This window comes from Typopeltis vanoorti, chromosome 18, assembly GCF_054136105.1.
Source record: "Typopeltis vanoorti isolate ZY-2024b chromosome 18, IOZ_Tvanoo_1.0, whole genome shotgun sequence".
Classification (NCBI taxonomy): domain Eukaryota; kingdom Metazoa; phylum Arthropoda; class Arachnida; order Uropygi; family Thelyphonidae; genus Typopeltis; species Typopeltis vanoorti.
Genome location: NC_143566.1, coordinates 62,611,980 through 62,634,588, shown reverse-complemented (window position 1 = coordinate 62,634,588; position 22,609 = coordinate 62,611,980). Strand labels below are relative to the sequence as shown.

Here is a 22,609-nt window from a genome sequence, read left to right as displayed (position 1 = left end):
TTCTTCATTTCTTGGAGCTTTATATTCTTCTTTGGATAGGATGGTTTTTGGTGATTTTGCTTTGGTAAGAACACCAGCTACATCCAGTCTGATATTGTTGGAAAGGTTGTGGATTCCACATTATATAGAGAAATAGTAATCACCAAAGTGGAGAAGAGAAATACCACTGTGGTTCTCAACCAAACAACTATACAGGTAAGCTTACTTCTTTATTGTTAGATCAGTCTACCTACCTCCCTATTGAATATGATCCCACCAGCTCCCAAGTCAGAACATTCCAAAGGCTCCTTAAGAAGGGTACTTCTTGGTCTGTGGAAGTCACTAACAAACTAAAGCCTTTTAACTCTATACTCCCCACCCCTGAATATATGGACTACCAAAAATCTATAAACAAAATGTGCCATTACATCCCATTGTGGATGGCATTGATTCTCACACTATACTAGCAACACACCATCACACAAAAAAACTCTGCCCACTTCAAAGCCAGTATAGAAAACCTCTCACTCCAACACACTGACATAATGTCAGTTTTGAAGTCTCCTCCCTATTCACAAATGTCCCACTCAAAGATACCGTAGAGCTTGTCCAAGCCAAATTTCCTCCCAATATCTTAGCCCTATTTCAATTCATAATGAACTCAGGCTATTTAGTTTGGCAAGGAAAATTCTACAATTCTTTATGGAGACTTTGAAGAAAAAGCCTTAAACTCAGCCCACAAAAACCCACTGTTTGACTACACTATGGATGATGTGTTCGCTATTTGGCTACATGACTTAGATGCACTTCACATCTTCTTAACACACTTAAACAATAAACACTCCAGAATCCAGTTCACCTTGGAAAAAAAAAAAAACAAGTCTTCCTTTCCTAGACATTCTGATTACATGCCAGCCTCATGGATCCTTGGTTTTCTGTGCTTAAAGAAAACCAACCCATACAACTCCAACAATATGGGGTTATAAAAACCCTATATAACAAGACAAAATTAATCTCAGATGACAATGCCCTAACCACTGAACCGAACCACATTCTTAGCCAATAGCTATAGACCCCCAAAAATCCAGAAAATATTAAAACCCATTAACCACAACCCCTCCCCTTCATTACAAAGATTGCACTAAATCCATCACCATTCCTTACATCCAGGGCACCTCTGAAAAGTTCACCAAAATCCTAAAAATATGACCTGTTACAAACCATCATCCCTTTTCTGCTTCACCAAAGATCAGCCACTTTCCCTTGCAGCTGTAAACTGTGTTTTGAAAGAACTCTCAAAAAACGGACTCTCGCATGTGTTTAAGAAGTGGACGCAACGTTGGGACAAATGCATAGTCTCACGGTAGTTACTTCGAAAAAGACCATGTAAATGATGACGATTAAAGGTAATCTGTTTCCTGTATAAATATAGTCTTATTACTTATTGAACAGCCTACGTACAACATCAAAAATATTAAAATACTTGGACACTTTAACACATTTGCAATGGGTAGAAACAAGTACATAGTACTATGATTGCCGTGCTAGAAAATCTGAAGTTATGCAGTCCATAGCCAATTGAGTGCATTTGCTCTGCTCTATTGTGGATTCTCTAACACAAGAATTAGTGTCCTGAAGATTACATGATTTGCTATAGCATTTCCCCCCCTCCTCAAGTACAACAGATCTCAGAAAATCCCACTTCTACTAACAGCACTTCAGAGATCAAGATAATATTGTATTCCTTATGTCAAAATGCATCTTCGGATATGTCTCCGAAATAACTCCCTTAAATAAGATTTCCCAGATGACCTACAAGCCAGTGAGCACCCTGCAGAACAGATAACTAGAATTGCCTTGTTTGAGGTGAAGAAGAAAGAGCATAAAGCAAACATTGCATTTAAGGAAAGGGATAAAAAGAAATGTCATGTATGCAAACATGTGCTATAAAGTCACATGATGATAATACTTTATCTTCTCCCTTACTTGTACTCATAATATGCTGAAGGACACTAAATTGGAATAATAGAGTACTTTAAGTAGCATGTATATGTTCATCCACATTGGCCTCATTTTTGATGACTTCAAGTATGATTTTTTGTTGCAGTTCCTGAACAGATCTGCTTTTTTGCATAAAGCACTAATCTGAATCATGAAATTTGGACTCTGTAAATCTTTGCTTCACACTGAGTGTTCTATATAGTAATTTTTCAATTTCTTACATAACTTATTGTATTGTTTTTATTTTATTTATTTTTTTGTCCCTGATGAAGGCATGATTACTAACAAAACATAGGGCAAATCACAGAAGTTATTGTTGATTATAATAGCATGGAATTATCATTTACTTATGTCATTATGGAGAAACAAAGTATTTTTAAGCCTATATATAAGTTTATTTCTCAGATGTGATTTGAGCTTGCAGGCATGGCTATTGATTTCACACACTTCACGATAAAATCATGAAGTGTGTGAAGATAAATCAATGAACATTCTAGGGTGTGTTCACAGGTTTGTCTTTTTTAAGATCCAGGAATACTTGTGCTATTTATTATACATAAAATATATTTTATGCTTATTATAAATTATATTATCGATTTAATATTGCATATTAGTAACATGTATTCAGTCATTGAATTAACCTTTCTTTAATGGGTGTACTTGTGTATTTCATTTTCAGGTTTATGTGCTAAAGGGAATTAATGTACAGCATGTTGAGAGGCTTCCGTGGACAGAGAGTTTGTGAAAATGACAGTTTTGTGGTTTATGAATTTTAGTGCTAACCCAGAGACCTCAATTTTTTATCAATTATAAGCTCAAAATGATTAATTTAGGCTGCAAAAGATTAACTGTAAACAAGGAATTGTTTGTGGAACCATTAACAATCATCACTGCATGTGGGCAGTAATGTCATTCTCATCTCAGTTCATTTAGAACTCTTTATTTTTCTCACTGATTTTTCAGAGCCAGTGTCAGTTTTGAAGAGAAATGTTAATTTAATTTTTGCAACTGTCATTTTTCAACAGTTAACAGAAATGTGCTTTGTTTCTTCTGGATGTCTTATAACATATCATAATGCTGTGAGGAATAGTACTTGCTCAGTAAGAAGCAAGAATTGATACAGTTTTCTTACCAGTGGATAACCGATAGTTGATTCATGCCTTTTCCTTTCACTACATCAGTGCATCAGACAATCTTTAGCTACGACTTGCTTTTTTTGAAGTAGCAATAAAACTAATTGATGTCAGTGATTCAGATGTTCTAGGTGTGTTTATGTATTTGCCTATAAATTACTTAATGTGGTGGTGTTCATGTAGCATTGCCTTTTAAGAAGTTTGGATTGCCTTTATCTGTAGTGTCATTATTTTTCTGTGCCTTTTTTTCTTTTTGAGTTATATAAAATGTCATGTATTTTTGAGATACACCTTATGTATTGTGATTGCAGAATTTGTTTTGAGATTATTATTTTTATTTTGCTTTTATCATATTAGAAACACATTCTTGATATCAACTGTGCGATTTTATCCATGTGGAGAAAATGAAATAATCATGACTATATGGAAGTAAAGTATCACTTCCACCCCCACACAGAATTTTGTTTAAAATATATGTTAGACATTATATCAAATATTACAGTTTTGTTGTAATGCTGTGCACAACTGAGCCAGTTTTCCTTTAAGCCTATTTAATATTTTTCAGGTTTTAGCAACTATTATTGTAAGGTTATTAAGCTTTATATATGCCAGCAGGTTAAAGAGTTTTCTTTATAGGGTGTGATATGCATACTATATTAGTTTTTTCTTCCTTTAAATTTTGCAGCAATGATTTAGATGGATTGTCATGTTTAATGAAAAATGGGACCAAATCTTGTTTGAAATCAAAAGGCTATATACATATATATATTGCCACATTTAAGTTCACAATCTTCTCTTTTAGTCACAGTTTGTTAATAGACATTATTCAGGAGTATTTCTAATTTTGATACAGCAGTACATCTAGCTTATTAAAAATTGGAAAAAAAAAGTGTGACATTCAATATGATTACATTTTGCTAAATTGGATTTATAAAATGATAATTTGGAAATTATAATTATATGGGGGGTAATCATGAAGTCATTGTTTTCACATGCATACATACATACATCGAAAAAGTGTTGTCTTGTCTAATGTTCTTCTGTAAAGTTTTTCAGTAGTTTCTCCTGTAATAACATTTAAATGCAGAGTACTGGGGAGAACTTGTAATTGTTTTTAAATGGCATATTCCCTTTGCTAGTAGAAATTGCTTTTCAGAGTTAAAGCAATCTTCAGAGCTAAAGAAAAAAAGGAAGTGCTTTATTTCTATATCCATGCAAAACATCTACAACTCTTACCTGTATTAAAAGGGATGAATTATTGAACAGTTTTCGTATTGGCAGCAAACAGATGAACTACACCAGTAGTCTGTCTAGTTAAGCATATATTGTGCTCATTACAGATAACATTGAAATGAAAATAATGGTACTTGTAGTAAATCCCACAAGCATCATATTTTGCAATGTGACTAACTCAGGTTTTTAATGTCAGGGAGTTTCAATATTTCTCCACTGAATAGTGTTCATTGTGGCATGCATGCAAGATTATTAATTGCTACTACTGTAATAGTGATTTTTATGATTTATACACTTCCAAAATAATGATTTGTATAAAAAGTCTGCAGACTTTGTGATTGTCCCTCATATATTTTTGTTAAAACTATTTTCTTTTATGAACTGAAAGAGAAATCTTGAATATACTGAGATAAATTGTGATATCTTGTAATGAATATATCTAGGCTGTATATTAATATTAAATGGCCAAAAAAAAATTAAGAATTGTAGTTTGTGTATTTAGTCTCCTAAACTAGCTGTGTACCTATTAAATAATTTAAAAGAAAAAACAACTTGACATCGAGTCATTTCACTGATGAATATATTCTTTTGATTTTTGCTGAGAGAGAACATTTCAAAATTGAAAATCTCCAGCACTTAGTGCTGGATGTATTTCATGACATTTTTAGTGACATTTCACTATCTGTATTCTATGTTTTGAGAGAATTTCTCCCTCAACTTTTGAGAAATATGTTTAAACAACTGCCAGTGTATTAATCTGTTAAATATTTACATTCTTTTTTAAACATAAAAAAAAACAATGAGTGAACTGAGCTTTTTCAGTCTAAATTAATAATGTTCACATAACTTGTTTTATATACTATATCCATTCTGCATTTTCAAATTTCTTATAAAGTTATTGATTGGTAATTTATAATTGGAATGTTTTTAACAACTTTCTGCCTTGAAAGTAGCTGCTTAGTCTATGATTTTCATTGTATAAAGAAACTATAACGTCATTTCAAATCAGTATTCTCTAAAAAGAAAAGGGGAAAAAATATATATTACAAGATTTAATCAGAATGCTTGTTTAATTCAGGCATTAAATTCATTATCTGTGTAATAACAGATGAATAAAATAATTGTTTTTAGTATTGCAAATTTGAAGTCTGTTATGTTTTTTTTTTTTTTTTTAATCTCTTGTTCAAAGTTGACATTTTTTAGATGTATTTGAGCACATTTTTGTTACAATTCTTGTACCTAAAATAGTTCAGGATGGAAATATCACAGAAGTAATTTATGCTTATTAGGAAATTACTTATATTTGCAATCTCTACATTTAAAAGCACTCTATGCAATTACCACTTTTTTTATTTTTGTAGTGCTTTTACAATATAAACACCACCATAGGAGAATATTTAGTTAAAAGTTTTATCTGATATACTAAATCCAGAATTGTGGTCAATCCTCCACACCATCTCCAAAAGTGCTAAAGAATTCAAAATAAGTCAATTACTTGGGGGAGGGGGGGCTCTACAGCAGTAAAAAAACACTGATCCCAACTACATCAAGATCACCCAGTTGTGAATTTGTTGTAGCCACTTATGCTGTTAGTGTCCTCAGTCAAAGTCATAATTTTGTCATCACCTTACACAAGTATCTGTCCCAGGAATTATGATCAGTATTGAATTTTATCTACGATCTATTTCCCCACCACCCCTCCCAGTGACTGATTGGTATTAATGTGGATATGACTGGAATTCATACATAATCTAAGCCTCCCAAAAGCAATAATCCAACTAAGGAAACATTGTCATTATGGATCAGAATATATCAGAAAAATTAACAATTTTAGACTCTTACCAGGATCATAATAAATTTCAAAAGAAAAAAGTGCATAAATTATTAAAGGAAGAGGTTACACCTTGGCCAAAAAAAATTACCAAAAACTTAAATCTTATCAGATCAAATCTCCTCAGACATATGGGTTACCAAAGTTCACAAACTCTCTTCATCCAGTAGTTGGTGACACAGCCAGCCCACTTACAAACTTGCCAAACAACTAGCAAAATCACTTCTCACAAACTTTTTCCTCCTTTATCAAAAATTCTATTAATTTTAAAATCTTCAGCTGAAAGATTCAGCATCATAGTCAACCTTGATATTACTTTATTTTTACCAGTGTGCCATTGATACAGAGCACTTTACTTTAAAGCAGCATTCATCTTCTGACATATCTTTCAGAGTTATTCAAATTCATCATTTATTCAGGTTATTTTTCATGGAAAGGAAAAAGAAAAGACCGGACTGCTATGGGGTCTCCTCCCCTCAAGCCTTTGTATGGAATTTGAAGAAATCCAAGCACCTAGCAGTATTAAACATGTTTTAGCACATTTAATCAGCCAAAATCTTAAAATACACTTCACCATAGAGGGAAAAAAAAAGGAACAGCTGTGTCCTTCCTAGACACAAACCCTAGTTACATGACTACCAAATAGTTCACTATTCTCTTCTGTTTATAGGAAACACACACACACTGGAAGGTAAGCATTCATAAGCAAATCACATCATCACCCATCCCAACAGCATAGTATCTTCAAACACTTCACCACAGAGCTAGGACTATTTGTTAAATTGACATATCTCTTGCTACTGAACTTCCAATGTCTACAACCCCTATAAAATATTGCATTTCCAAAAGGTCATAACAAAACTATTCTCATGTCATATGTTTAAGATGTATATATCTAAAATGACAGTTGAAGTTCTGTATAAATATAATCTTCACTCCACCTTCAATCTACACATTCAAACTTGCCACCAAACTTCATCCTCTTGCATATTCTGGAGCATAAAGTTCCCTGTGATTGTAGCTTGGCTTATTTTGGACAGACTGGTAAATCTATTAACACCTAAGAACTGAATCCATGATCATCTGTATGCCAAATGGGACTGGTAGATAAACACAAGAATTAAATTGAAGATAACTGTGCTAAACAGAAGTCACTACTACGGATCTGAAAAGTTATTTAGAATTGGCATCAGTTATATACGAGGGTGGTCTGAAAAGTTCTTGGCCTCAACCATACATGGCAACACTATCGGCAAGATTTTTTTTTTCTAAGTTGGTACATCTGTCATAAGCATCCATGTGAAATTGCAAGTCATTCTATCAAGTAATTTATTTTATATAGTACAGATGTCTGATGCAAAAGGGTTGTCTGTATCCCTTGAAATGAATAAAATTGAGCATTGTGTAGTTATAAAATTCTTTGTAAAAGAAGGTTTAACACCAAAAGAAATTCATTCGAAGTTCATAAAAATTTATGGGCACTCTTCTCCTTCATTTTCAACACTTTAGAAATGTGCTGCCGAGTTTAAACGTGGCCATACCAGCCTTGAAGATGATCCACATGAAGGACATCCAAAAAGTGTAGCAACACCAGAAATCATTGATCAAGTGTATGATATGGTATTAGATGACCGGCAAGTCAAAGTGTGTGAAATTGCTGAGACTATTGACATTTCAAAAGAATGTGTAGGGTATATTTTGCATGAAGAATTGCAAATGGAAAAGCTTTGTGCAAGATGGGTGCCGTGCTTGCTCACAGCAGATCAAAAATGCGCTCGCATGAAAATCTCTGAGCAGTGTTTGGAGTGTTTTAACAAGAATAAAACTGATTTTGTGAGTCAATTTATTACTATGGATGAGAATTGGATTCACCATTTTATATACCAGAATCCAAACAGCAGTCAAAATAGTGGACACAAGTTGGTTGTTCAGTGGCAAAGTCAGTTCCATCATCAGGAAAGGTCATGGCATTGGTGTTTTGGGATGCTAAAGGCATTTTGTTTATTAATTATCTTGAAAAGGATAAAACAATAACCGTGGAATATTATTCTGATCTTTTAACCAGACTAGACAAAAAAATTTGTGAGAAAAGATCCGGTGTGCAGAAGCAAGAAAAAAAAAATCTTTCATCAGAACAAAATGCACCTGCCCACAACGGTGTTTTGGCAATGGGAATATTAAGGGATCTGCACTATGAATTGTTGGAACATCCACCCTATTCCCCAGATTTGGCTCTCTCTGACTTCTGTCTCTTCCCAAAACTAAATCTCTTCATTGATGGTCAGCATTTTTCTTCGAATCAAGAGGTGATTGCAGCTGTAGAGGGATATTTTGCAGATCTTACTGAGAACCACTACAGGGACGGGATAATGGCTCTAGCATCGCTGGAATAAATGTATTAGTCTTAAAGGAGATTATGTTGAAAAATAAAAATAATTTTGAAATTATAAATTTGTTTTTTTCATTGTTAGTCCAAGAACTTTTCTGACCACTCTCGTAGCACCCCCCCCCCCCAACCTGAAGTATAACTTGCTAAAGATCTGAGAGACAATCATTCTAAGACCACCACAGTAGCACAAAACTTCTCCAAACTTTGCTGTTATCTGGCCCCATCAATTACCATCTAAATTGTTTTCATAACAGTCTGTTTGTGTCACCACAGTTGCAATTTGTGCTCTGTTGCCAATTGGAATATCAGCAGAATATTAGCCAGGTTGTCTTTCTTATAAAGACAAAATTTTAAAATCCTTAATATTTTTAAGAACATGATATAAAAATAACTTCTAATTTCTCTATAGAATTATGAGATTTTTCCTTGGAACTAACAGAATTTCATGGCTAATTAATTTCAACATTATAAGCACTATTTATTCCTCCCTTCGTGCTGAGTCACTGAATTCAATCCAGATAACTCATACATGTTTTTCCCATATCTTGAATATATTTCTCCTTTAAACATATGTTCTCTTTTGTTTCCTTGAAGGCTGAACAAAAGTTCTCTTTTCTTGTGGTAGCTCATCTAACTATCCTTCAGGCATTTATTCAAAACTAGAGCATATGAAGGAAATTCATCTGTATCTGTTAATCTGAGAAAACTATTGCCTCTCTTAACAATTTTATTCTCCTTTCTGACTTGAAAAACATTCTTCTGCCTGTACCACATTCATCTTCCAGACTATATTTCTAATCAATGGCTTTTCTCACTCATTATATCAAACTTTCAATTCATAAATACATTTTTATACATGTGCACTACTTCCTGGTTCCATGGCAGTGAAAATGAAAGTAAAACCTGTGCTTGTTGTAAACAAGGCCACTTCAGTTGCCTAAAAACTTATGAAAATTGAATATTTCTTATGTTCCAGAAATCAAAGGAAAATTTCAGATGAGTTTTTTTTTTATGAATAAATTTATTACTGTTGTTGCCAAAGGATATCTTGGGGATTCATTCTGAGAAGCCACATTATCACTCTTACCCAGGTGTCATTCATTTTCTTGAATTCATTCACATAGCCTACACACGCTACCTCCAAAGGCTATGCATTCAGTCACACACTGCCACTCTGAGATAGCAATCTAGCTCTCACTCCTTTCTAGAATGCATTCATTCTCAATTTTCACCCATGCCCTCTCATCATCCCATACAATGAAAAATTCCATCTTTTGATATCCAATATGATCCTTTTCAGAAGTTTGTAGCTCTATCATATCATCCCCCAACTCTCTCTCCCCTGTTTAATAATCTCTGCAGTCCACGTTTTCATAATCTACATTCCACAGGCCAGTATCTTTAATGCACTCCTTTCTTCCTTCTCTACTGTGTATGCATCACCTCAGAAACCAGATCTGTATTTATTTGGTTTAGGTGAAGTAAAAATCAAGGCTTCATAGTGAGACAAAAATAATTTCCTTATTGTTACATGTCAGTGTTTGTTTCAGCATTGCAGTTACTGTTGAGTTGTGTTTACAATCTTTGTTATGTGGCCCTTGAACTTAAACTTTCCTGTCTTCTTAAATTCCAAGATTTCTAGCATAATTCTAACATTGAATGAACATCCATTTTGGCATGCCTACAATTCCAGCTTTTCCTAAATCTTCACTTGCCACTCCAGAGATACTGATAAGTTGATATAGTTGTGCATCAATCTACAAAATGAGATACCATTATTTTAGAATAGTGGTATCTCACTTGGGGAATCTTCTCCAAGGTGACTGATTATTACAGCCAGTTCAGCTGAACACTCTTTTAGCATTCCTGTTGATATCTCATCAGACTTGTCGAATTCTTATTTAATTTATGCAACAGCTCTAGCACCCCCTTATAAACTTGATTTTTTTTTAATCTGGCGTAGAGATTGCATTGAGCTCCATATTGCATACATCTAGTTGATATCTCTTAGCAGAATGAGTGCACATTAGTTGAATATTTTCTGCATCCAATAATTCTTTCATTTGTACAGCATAATGATGGAATTTTTTTATGTTCTATTTTGCCATATAGAGCCGTTGTTTTTCCACACTTGCTCAGCTTTCTGTTTAATACTTTTAACTCTTCTGGCCCTGTACCTTATAACTTTCACAATTGACATTATCCTTATACACATGGAATTCCTTCCACATTTTTTTTTTTGTAGAATGTTTTGATTTGCACATCCCATTCTAAATTAAAGATACCTAGAAATTATATTCTTGGTTCAATCCTTTATCCAAGTGTAAGCAAACAAAGTGCATGTGAAGTAATTTCATGACTGGACAACTCCTATATGTATAGATACAGCAGCAGTGGATTGACAATGGCTAATAATGACTATATATGTATATAGAGGCTAATGACTTGACATCGCTTGCATTATAGGAAGGGTCACTACCCAGACTGGTTACACTATATAAGTGAAGGGAAATCTCCAAAAACTCTGTGATCCCTGCCAGATCACTAAACTCAGCAAGTGCAAGCAACTTGAAGGATCATTTTACTCAGAGAGGAGCTCTCAGTGTTGACAGCGCTCAATGCAGTCTTGCCCCCCCCCCCCCCAAAAAAAAAAAAAAAAATCAGAGCCACACTCAGAGACAGGCAAAAGCCCAACCCCAAGCAGAGACGCTCATATTTCTCAGCACAGCAACCATTTTAACACTTAAGCACATCAGTGTGAGTCAGACCCAGAAGTGATACCAAGGTTGAAATAATATTTCCATATACAAGTAGCCAAAAGGTGTCGCACCTTATTACTAAAATACTCTGGATTAGTGATAAATGTTGGAAGTTTTCCCACTTGGTTATACTATAAATTAAAGATGCCAAGAAATTATATTCTTGGTTTAATCCTTTATTCAAGTGTAAGCAAACAAAGTTTTCGTGTGATTTCACCATTGGAACAACTTGTGTATATATATATATACACACACACACAGGGAGTCTAAAGACTCATTGAGGGAGAGTGTGCCAACAGCATCGAACGATTCAACCCTTCCAACTAACTGCGCTCAAACTTGCCTAACTTTGTGCGTGAGCCATTAGTAGCAGAGACTCTACCAGTCGACCAACCTTTGCTGGCTAAGTGACTTCACATCACTTGCCTTAGTATCCCATGATACAAAGCATTATGGAATACATATCCTTACAGACATGTATAATGCTATGCATTATGGGAAGGATCACTATCTACACCGGCTTTGGCCTTTATTGGAGTCTCATCAGTGGGAGCCAGACCCAGAAGTGATACAAATGTCGAAGTAATGCAAAAGTCATATTCCCATATACAAATAGCCAAAAGGCATCGCACCTTATTACTTCCCAAATGCATAGCATTATACATATCCATAAGGATATGTGCTTTGTATTATGGGATACTAAGGCAAGTGATGTCATTAGCCTTTGTATGCGAGTGGTCCAGTCGTGAAATTACTTCATGCAAACTTTGTTTGCTTACACTTGGATAAAGGGTGAAACCAAGAATATAATATACTACTCCTCTATATCTTTGAACTGTAGGGGTGCACTCAAATATTGGTCATAATTTCGTACAGTGTAGTTTAACCTTTTCGATGAAACACGTAATCAAACAGTGCAAAAACCTTACCTATTCCTAAAGGGGTTTTTTTTCCTTATAAAATATAGAATTAGTATTTTTTTTTTTCCTTTTTTAATCAAAAGTTATTAAAAAAAATTAAAGAATAGCAAATGTTTTACGTATTTCAACAAAATAAATATTCACCAAAATATAAACCTCCATTAAGCTTACCAGGCATCTACGATCCCTTTGCTTAATTTGTACACTCGCAGAAGATCTGCATCTGTTTGTCACAAAGAAGATACAGCGTACATCAAATTTTGGGCTTAATAGTTGTGAAATATTATTGTGTTGTCTTAACTTAAACAGATCTAATGACTCATAATTATCTCCTATACTTCTAACCCTTTCTCATTAATTAACTAAGCATTTATTGATCATTTGTTACTATACAAAGCTGTCGTGGTACTTGGAATTTTTGTTCTGTTAAGTTATATGTTATGTTTTGTACTAATGATGCCAATGATATATTAATAAGAATTCTACTAATAAAGAATTAATTTTACTAAAAGTGCTGTCCTTTATTCAAGGCAAAATTATATCATACTATTTTAAGTTATGGTTTGCCTTGGTTATTTACCATTAACACTAACAAAGCAATTCCCCAGGTCATTTTCACAAGAGCAGAAAATATGGAATTTTCCATAGTCAGTTTTGCAAATTATCTTTAATATATAATATTATGTAGCACTCTTCTAGACTGTGTTTCATATAATATTACATAGTACCCTTACATAGTACTATTTTCATAGCCTTCATATAATTGTTCACTCCTTCCCTATAAATCTTGCTTACTTTCACTGTTCTTCCATCATTTTAGAACAAGATATACATTATTACTATCATCACCTAACCATCTTCCATATATTAATCTTTTCCTTCATGTTGCCCTCCCCATGATGTTCCTTTATGCTGTTTTCTGTCTTTCTCTTTCCTACCATATACCATATAGTTCCTTATATATCAGGTATGCCCTTGCATTTCTTAGATCTGCACAATTTCAGCAAATGGCAACAAAATGTTTCTCGGTCCTCTTAGTAATTAGTATTATGGACTGCTGCACAGTCCTTAGACTAATCAAGGGAGGCACTGAACATCATGCCAAGCACTGTCCAACATCCATACAGTAATAACTATCATGCTTTGAACTCATTCACATGGCACCCACAACCGACTAGCATTCTATTCCACTCATTCATCACTCTCCAAGCAAAAGGTTTAATCGTTATACCCCTGCTAACTACCATCTTGCACAGTTTCCAAGGATGGTCATTAGTTCACCCACCATTGGATCGGTTCTGAAAAATTTCCTCTGCATTAATCTTGTAAAAATCCTTCAGTAATTTGTGTCTCTATCATATCACCCCTTTTCTGCCTGTCAACCCAAAATCTTCAACCTGTTGTAAGGTTCATTCCATAGACCTACCATCTTAGTCACTCATCTCTGGATCCTATTCATCGCAAAGAAATCCAGGTGAGCAGATCTGCACACAGTACTCAAGATGTTTTTGGAAGGGTTGATAAAGAAGTATAACCTGCTTGTCTCTGCTCATCAGAGTATTCTTCAGTAACTAAGTAATTCAATGAGCTACTTCTATCTCCATATCTCCATATCCACTTCCCAAATTCCTGACTTTGTTAGTTTTTTGAAGTAGAGTTCCATCAATGTAGTACAGCTGGTATATAAACTTTTTACCCCAGAATGCATATCCATACAATTTGCCACATAAAACTGATATTCATTCTCCTTTGCCCAGACTGCCAGTCTATCAAAATAATCTTGCTAACTTTTAACATATTAACTATTGCTCCAACCAATTTTGCTTCATTGGCAAAAAGCTGAATAACTCATCTCAGATCCTTTCTATATCGTTATGTACAAATTAAATTAAATAGTAGCAGCTCAAGAACAGAGTCTTGTGGCATGCCACTAGTTTCAGGCTTTCTACTGGACTACTCTCTGAATCTCTCCATCAACCACTTCACCAGCTTTATATCCATCCCCATGTGCTGCAATTTATTGATTAAAATTTCATGTGGTATCCTGTCAGAAGCACTGATGAAGTCCAGCAGTATCACTGTAAACCCATCACCTTTATCCAACTCAGCTGGCACTGTATTATATACATGACCTACCTTTCACAAAACTCTCCCACAATACAGTATCCCATTTTTGTCTTATCCATTCCCGTATTGTGGGAGACAGTTTTGTGAAGGGTAGGTCGTGCTTTAGTAACTTGGTCATGTATTATAATACAGTGACAGCTGAGTTGGATAAAGGTAATGGGTTTACAGCGATACTGCCAGACTTCATCAGTGCTTCTGACAGGATCCCACATAAAATTTTAATCAATGAACTGCAGCAATCCAAGTCTCAGCTCTGGTTAATCCCAAGCGGGGTGGAAAGAGGGAACAACAGGTCCATTGCATAAAAGAAGCTCCGAAATTGATGTGGCAAATTACCTACCGATTAGCATATTGGAGTCATTGTTACATCAGTTTTGGAGCTTGCTTTATGCAATGGACCTATTTTACCCTCATTCCACCTGCTTCTTCTGGGACTTAGATTAAGTCCCAGAACTGAGACTTAGATTAAATAATGTTGTCAGTGGCATTGCCAATTCCCTAGTACCCTCTCGTAAAACTCGAGCTGGTATACTATGTGGTCCCATAGTTGAATTCGCGTCAAGGTTCTGTAATATGCCACGCATCTCCAGTTCCTTTACCTCAGTATCCATATAACCCTTTATCTCTCATTACTGCAATATTTCCACCTGGATGACATACTCTTTCAAAGTGTTCACTTAGTAATTCTGCTATTTTAACTGATTCAGTTACCTCCTTACCATCAGCAATCACTAAAATGATTCTGCCATAAAATTTTTTGGGATTATCTTTGGCTTGCTAATTTCCTATGGTTTCCTACACTCTGCTTTTCTTTCCTACCACACTAGTTAACCCTTCTGGCCTGTGCTTTGTACTGCTCATGTGCCTGCTGGTGATCTTTTTCCTTGAATTTCCTCCACATTTTTTTATTATTGTGACTCCAGCGTAATGATGGTATTCATCCATTTAACTCCCGCATGATTTATTCTCCTGACTAGGTATTCAGTGTCTTGCCTCCCTCAAACTTCTTTACTACTTCCCGTGCGTTATCAACATCCAGCCCTTGCATTTTTACATGCTGCAACGCTGATGCAAGCAATAAGTGTTTGTAATTGAAAACGGGTTTAAAATCCCATCGGGTATTTTCATTTCAAGAATAACTTTAAATCGTTCGTTGAAATCACAATAGAGAGCCTCCAAGTGCTGATAATACTTGAGCACGTCTTCATCACATTTTTCCATTGTTGATAGATTTGGAAACTAGCTGAATTCACATCTTAAGTTTCGTTTGTACAGGACAAGTTTTGACAAATGTAGAAATAACAGCTTCTGTTTTTTATTAAATTCAGCCCATCTTGTAGCTGTAGATTATTTGTTAAACAAGTCGGTCATATAAGTTATGCCACTTTTGAAATTAATCAAGTTGGCTTGTAAAGAATCATCTCTGTTTTCTAGAAACTAGCACTGAGTCAGGGTTTATAAAATCGATTCAAACAGGCACTCTTTGATAGCCAACGAACTTCTGCATGGAGCAGCAAGCAATTCAATTCTTCATCGTTTTCAATTCAAAGTCCAAAAAATCTATCATTCAATGAATGACTTGATTTTGTTGACTGCTGTAATTGCATAATGTAATGACGTGTGTAGGCGATCACTCAGGCATTTGGCAACTAAATGTTGACGATGAATCACGCAATGTACAGTGAATACATTTGGCACCGCCTCTTTGAAATATGCAATAAACCCGCGATTGCGCCCTACCATCGCTGGATTACCATCGGTAGCAACTGACAAGATATTACTCAGACGGATTTCTTTTTCTTTAAAAAAACTCTTCCAGTGCATGAAATATTGATTGTCCTTTAGTTTCAGCAAATTTTTAGCAAGCAAGTCTTGGCATTTTTTTCTTCTTCTTTTATGTATCTTACGCATGCTAAAAGTAAGGCTTCATTTCCTGGTAAAGTAGGCTCATCATACTGTATTGTTATACGTTATATATTCTCCAATTTATTCAACAGTCTTCCATGCTGTATTCTCTCAAAAGCTTTAGCAAAATCCAAAGTATCGTGTATACATTCCTCATGTCTAAATCAGTGGTAACATTATCACAGAATGTAAGTTGCTGAAACATGACCTTCCCATGATGTTCATTGCAAATTAGAGATTCTCTGTCAACCATTTCTCAGTGCGAACCCTAATCCACTTTTCCAAAATCTTCACCACCACTCCTAAGAAATCTTCACCACCACTCCTAAGATACTCAATGGTCGACAGTTGGATGCATCAGTCTTTGTACCATCCATGTGCAATGGGATAACCACACATTCTTTCCACTCCTGTGGAATCTTCCTTCTGAGGCTGAAAGGAATAGTCAGTTCAGTCGAACACTCTTTCATCATCTGTGCTGATATCCCATCAGCCCCTATTGCTGAATTCTTATTCAGTTTGTGCAACAGCTCTAACACCTCATCATACACCTGAGTGGTTTCATCCAATGAATTGGTAGCAGTGAGCTCAACTTTGCATACAACGTTTAATAGTTTTTGTCAAAATGGGCAATCATTAGTTGAACCTCTGATGCATTTGTCATCTTCACACCATCTACATTCAGTAGAATTTTTCTTTCACATTCATTCATTGTTTTATTAGCAGAATAACGAGAGAATTCTTTTGGATTGTCTTTATCTCACAGAGCCAGTTTCTTTTCATACTCAAACTTCCACAATATATATATATATATATATATACACAGGGTGTTCGGGATAAATTTGACAGTTTCGTAAGGAAAAAGAAAATCTTCTTTGTATCTATTAAATTTAATGAATTGACAAAAAAACATTACAGGCAGAGTTAATTACAATACTATCAACAAGATTTACTCAAAATAACCACCATTAGCATCGATCACAGCTTCAATTCTGCTTCGGAACCTCGAACAAGCTGATGCTACAGTCTCCCTGGGAAGGGCCGCAAAAACTGTTTTAATTTTATCCATTAACTGGGCTTTTGTATTACTGGAAGTGCGGTTGGTGTCTTTTTCAACTGCGCCCCATACAAAATAATCTATGGGGTTAAGGTCTGGGGAGTTTGGAGGCCAAACATTTGGACTGGTGAAGTCGTAGAAATTTTCAGACAACCATTTTTGACTTTTCCCAGAGGTGTGGCAAGGGGCCGAATCCTGCTGCCATACATACGGCCTACCATTGGCTACCCTTGTTATCCAGGGCTTGACTACAGTTAGCAACTCCACGAACAAAGCCCGAATTCCAATGCCAGGGTTCTTCAACACCTGTTCCTGCAGATTTGCGAGGAATTCTGCTGTACGAACGCAATCAGATCGTCTGCTAGGGATCTTTCTTCTTGCTACATCCTCGTAGTCACCATTGCAAGTCTCTAGTTCATGCCTGATTGTTTTTACTGTATTCAGGGAGCATTGGGCAGCAGTTGTAATATCCTTATTTTGATGGCGGGCACGAATCATCATGATACAAGTTATTCTCTTCCATGATTCAGGTGGGTTCCAGCTATCCATCCTTTCTGACATCTTGTATATGAATGAAGAAGGGTCCAAACTTTTAAATGAAGAGAAGTGTGTGTTAATACATGTAACTTACGGAAAAATATAATTAATTATAAATATGTCAAATTTATCCCGAACACCCTGTATATATATATATATATATATATATATATATTGGAATGAAAATTTTCATTCCTCCCTTTGTTCAAATTTCCAACCCCATATATCTAAACCAAGGTTCTCCAAGAAGTGTGCTAGGGCTGTCCAAGAAAAACAAACTGTCTATCACAAATGGCTTAAGACCAAAACACAAGTAAAATCACAAAAGGGTAAAGCCTAAATTCAACAAGGATAAATGTAGAAAACACACTGCTTCTTCCTTGTAGATCCTCGCTAAAACTGTTCAGCGCAATTTTTGTCCATCTATGTTACCTCCTATGTCTCACCCTAACGGTAGCATTGTAACATCAAATAAAGACTAAGCTGATAAGTCTTAGCTTCGTTCTTCTCTTCCAATTTCCACATATATGACAATGACAAATTACCTCCCTTGCCTAGAACATTGACGCTCTGTGACCATATCAATAATTGAATAATTTGGATACCATAAACGGTCCTGCTTTGATCCCATCCATTCTGTGCAAGAGATGTGCTCCTGAACTAACAGGTATCAGGTATCAGGTACAAATTTTTTTGGCTCGTATTGTGAGAGTTGACGAAACATGGCTTCATTACTATGATCCAGATATCAAACAACAGTAAACGGAGTGGGGGACAAAGGTTCTCCACAGTCAAAGAAGTTCCGAATCCAACGTCAGCAGGGAAGGTTCTTGCCATTGTCTTTTGGGATATGAATGATGTAATCCTTACCAAGTACCTCAAAAAATGGAGAAATGTCATAGCAGTAGTTTATTCAACAGTTCTGAAGGAATTAGAGATACTGAAGGAAAACGCCACGGGAACCTGAGCAGAGGCGTGTTGCTTTTGCAGTACAACGCACCTACTCACACTGCTGATGAAACCCAACGGATAATACACACCTTGGGCTTTCAATGTCTGCCTCACCCACCTTATTCGACAATATCGATTTCTCTATCAGTATTGTCTTTTGACAATATTGATAGAGATACATTATGGATAATTATTATAAACTATAAGTCTTGAAAAATATGTGAGAATAATAAAAATGTATAAAGTCAGTCAGTCAGTCATATTATTGCACATCAAACAATAGCAGAATGGCTTGAGGTAAGGATTAATGTGATACTGGGTTGTGTGATGTCTAGATTACTTGTAGCATAATTATTGATTATGAGCAAAGTTACAGGAATAAAGAGAGAAATTAAATGGAATCTAATATCACAACTTGAAGAATGTACATTATGCAGAAAACATATACTGCTTGACAAAAAAAAGTCAAGCAGTATATGTTATCACCATATTTTCGAGTATAAACTCGAAAATAGTAGTTTGCGATAGTGGTGCAACAACAAAATAACAATGAAATGAGGAAAGCGAGAAACGTCAGGCATGTATAATGGATATTTCATTAGAGTGCATCACTTCTACCAAAAAGATCACATCATAGAAGTCGACATAACATGTTCAAAAATTCAAAGATTCAAAAATTTATTCTTTGAATAAATGATATTCACTCCTTTCCTTATATTATCGGTATTAACTCTATAAAACCTTATGACACAGGTATCTCTAAAACAACAGTAGTCACATAACATCAGTAGGGAGCTCCTCTAACGGCTACATAGGTATGACAACAGTTGACCATGCTCAATATAAAGGCATTCATAAATTCTAGTAATAAATCCCATTCTTTCCCCAAAGCAGACTTTAGCCCACAAAGTGACTAAGGCTGTGGATGTTTTCCTGCAATGCAGAGTCCAAGGATATGTTCAATCAGATTTAAGTCTGGTGATTGTGCTGGCCAGAGTACTGGATATCTTCAGTTTCAAGATACTCTTCCACTACTTAAACTCTACAGGCAGTGCCACTTCAGCTCTAGGGGAAGATCATGCATGAAAAACAAAATCTCGCCAATTGCACCCCTACAAAGTCGCACATAAGAATTGAAGATGACACTCGGTGCATCTGCTTATTTATGGTATCATCAAAAACACAAAGAGGAGTGCACCTGTTGATCATTATCTGTCCTATACACGAAAAATGTCTCTACCATAAGTGTCCCCTTTTTCTAATGTTGGAGGGATGGTAACCGCATTCCTTTTCCTCTCCAGTTGAAACAATTTCTAGGATCTGTCTGCAAGCTAAAACGGGACTCATCAGAGATCGTAACTATACCATTTTTCAGGACTCCAGATCACATATTCATGGCATCACAGGCTTCAATGTGTGGAATCCACTTGAATTGAGCTTTCAATTCAAATGGATTCCATTTTTATATATATCCTTGAAAAAATCAAGTATATATAAAAATTACAGATTGAAATATTAGTTCGGTTTTGACATCATTTCTCTGTTCACCAATATCCCATTAATCGACACAGTTAATTCTTTATATAAAGATTACCCTCCAGATATTGCAAGGATATTCGAATATGTCATCCACTCAGGTTATTTCAGTTGGAAAAACAAAATCTACAAACAAATAGAAGGTACTGCCATGGGTAGCCCTCTGTCTCCACCTATTGGCAAACTACCATTTGAAACAATTCGAAGATACTATGTTCTCATCCATTCATCCTCAACCATCTCTTTCGTACCGTTACTTGATGATGCTTTTGCTGTTTGGCCACACACTGAAGATGAACTTTCCACCTTTCTACAAACGGATAAATAACCTTCACCCACGCATCCAATTCACAATGGAAAAAGAAAACTCTGCTACTTTACCATTCTTGGACATCCTCCTTACTAGAACGTCTTTCGAAAACCCACATTTACTGGCAGATACATTCACAAAAAGTTTGTGCATCACGTCTCAAAAATTTGGCATTCTTAAATCTCTAATTCATAGAGCACATAAAGTTTGCTCTTCCCCAATAATCTTACAACAAGAACTTTCCATCATTAAAAATTTAATGGAATCAAATGATTACAACTCCAATCAAATCCAACAGATACTTGACTCTTATTTTCCAACTCCTACAGTTTCTTCAACAGTCTGCAGAGTTCCTATTCCGTACATTCCAGGAATCTCAGAACCTATCGGTACAATTCTAAAAAAGTATCAATTGATTCCAACATATATTCCTATCAACAAAATTTCTTCTTTATTACCTTCTACAAAGGATAAACTCTTCTCTATCTTTGGCTGGCGTTTACCAAATACCTTGGGAATGCGATGTCTCTTATTTTGGACAAACTGGCCGTTCTTTGGAAAAAAGAATAAAAGAACATCAATATTAAATTAATTATAACAAACCTCTGAAGTCTGGTCCGGTGCAGCACTATTGACCCTACTCATAGTGTACAGTGGGATAAAGCAGTTCTCCTCCATAGATGCAGATTCAAATATGAACGCTTATTCAAAGAAAGTTGTGAAACTATCTTACACCCGCCGAATTTAAATAGAAATGACTGTATGTCTGTCTCAAAGATCTGGGAGACTTTTATCTTATGTAAAAAAAACATTTATCTTAATAGATTAAATTTGTTATTTCTATTATTTCCTAGCACATGGTAACAATTGTATTGTAATAGGTGATCCACCGAACGTTTTGCCTGTATTCCATTCCTATTACTGACACTGAAGATGTACTATTAATTTTAGTATGAAATATCTGACCTTTTACTAATTAAAGATATCACTGTGGTTTTTCCGTATTACTTTATTATTTAATTTGATACTTTACATAAAATCCTATAAAAATAAATATTAAATAGACATGCTTCTACAGCCATCTACCAGAGCCAAGCGGTACTTAAGTACTAGTACTAACGTCGCAGGTAGATGGCTGAAGCAGTAGTTCGAGTGCGCTGTCTAGTGCCTTTCAGATACTTCGTTTTCATAAAAAATACAAGATCTCATCCACAGTCAGATGTGCATAAGTACAATCAGGTTCGTTGTGTCAGCCATAGCCTATTGTGGTTTCATATATTGTCAGACTTTTCATTAGGGTGAGACATATTCAGTGGATAATAACCGTTACACGGCTATTTTGGACATTTTTCTATTTTGGACATTTTTTTTGGTTCAACTTCCATCACTATGGCGTCTACAAGTAAAAAGCGTAAATCAAGTGATTCTTGTCGGGTTTTTAATGAAAAGTGGACCAATTTGTACTTTTTTGTGTCAATCGATGATACGCCAGGGTGTTTAATTTGTCGTGAGTCAGTGTCAGCATCAAAAGAATACAATCTAAAACGACACTGAGACAAAGAATGCATCCAGTTTCGATCACCTTCAAGGATGGCTTCATGTGGACAAAGTGAACCGTCTCCAAATTGATTTAAAATGCCAGCAGGGTATGCTTAAAAGGCAGAGCGAAGCGTGCGTCAAAGTAAGTTATGTAATAGCTGAAAAAAATTGCTAAAAAGTCAAAAGCCTCATTGGACGATGAGTTTGTGAAAGAGCGTCTCATCGCTGCTGGGGAAATGTTCTGTGCCCAAATAAACCGAGTTTGTCTGTAGTAACTGTAGCACGACGTGTCGAAGAACTGAAGGAACTTAAAAAAACGGTCGACCGAATTTACGTCATATTCACTTGCTTTATTTAGATAAGAGCACAGATGTGAAGGATACAGCACAAATGGCTATCTTT

At 35.4% G+C, this 22,609-nt stretch overlaps 1 protein-coding gene across 1 annotated transcript in view; it reads left to right on the top strand.

The window, feature by feature from the left end:
• The window catches only part of Ras85D (GTPase ras-like protein 1), a 163,067-nt gene extending 157,552 nt beyond the window's left edge, over positions 1-5,515 (top strand). Inside the window, exon 9 of the mRNA XM_090408576.1 lies at positions 2,660-5,515. The gene's annotated coding sequence lies outside the window, so the exon portion shown is untranslated. The remainder of the gene's footprint in view (positions 1-2,659) is intronic.
• The last annotated feature ends 17,094 nt before the right edge of the window (positions 5,516-22,609 follow it).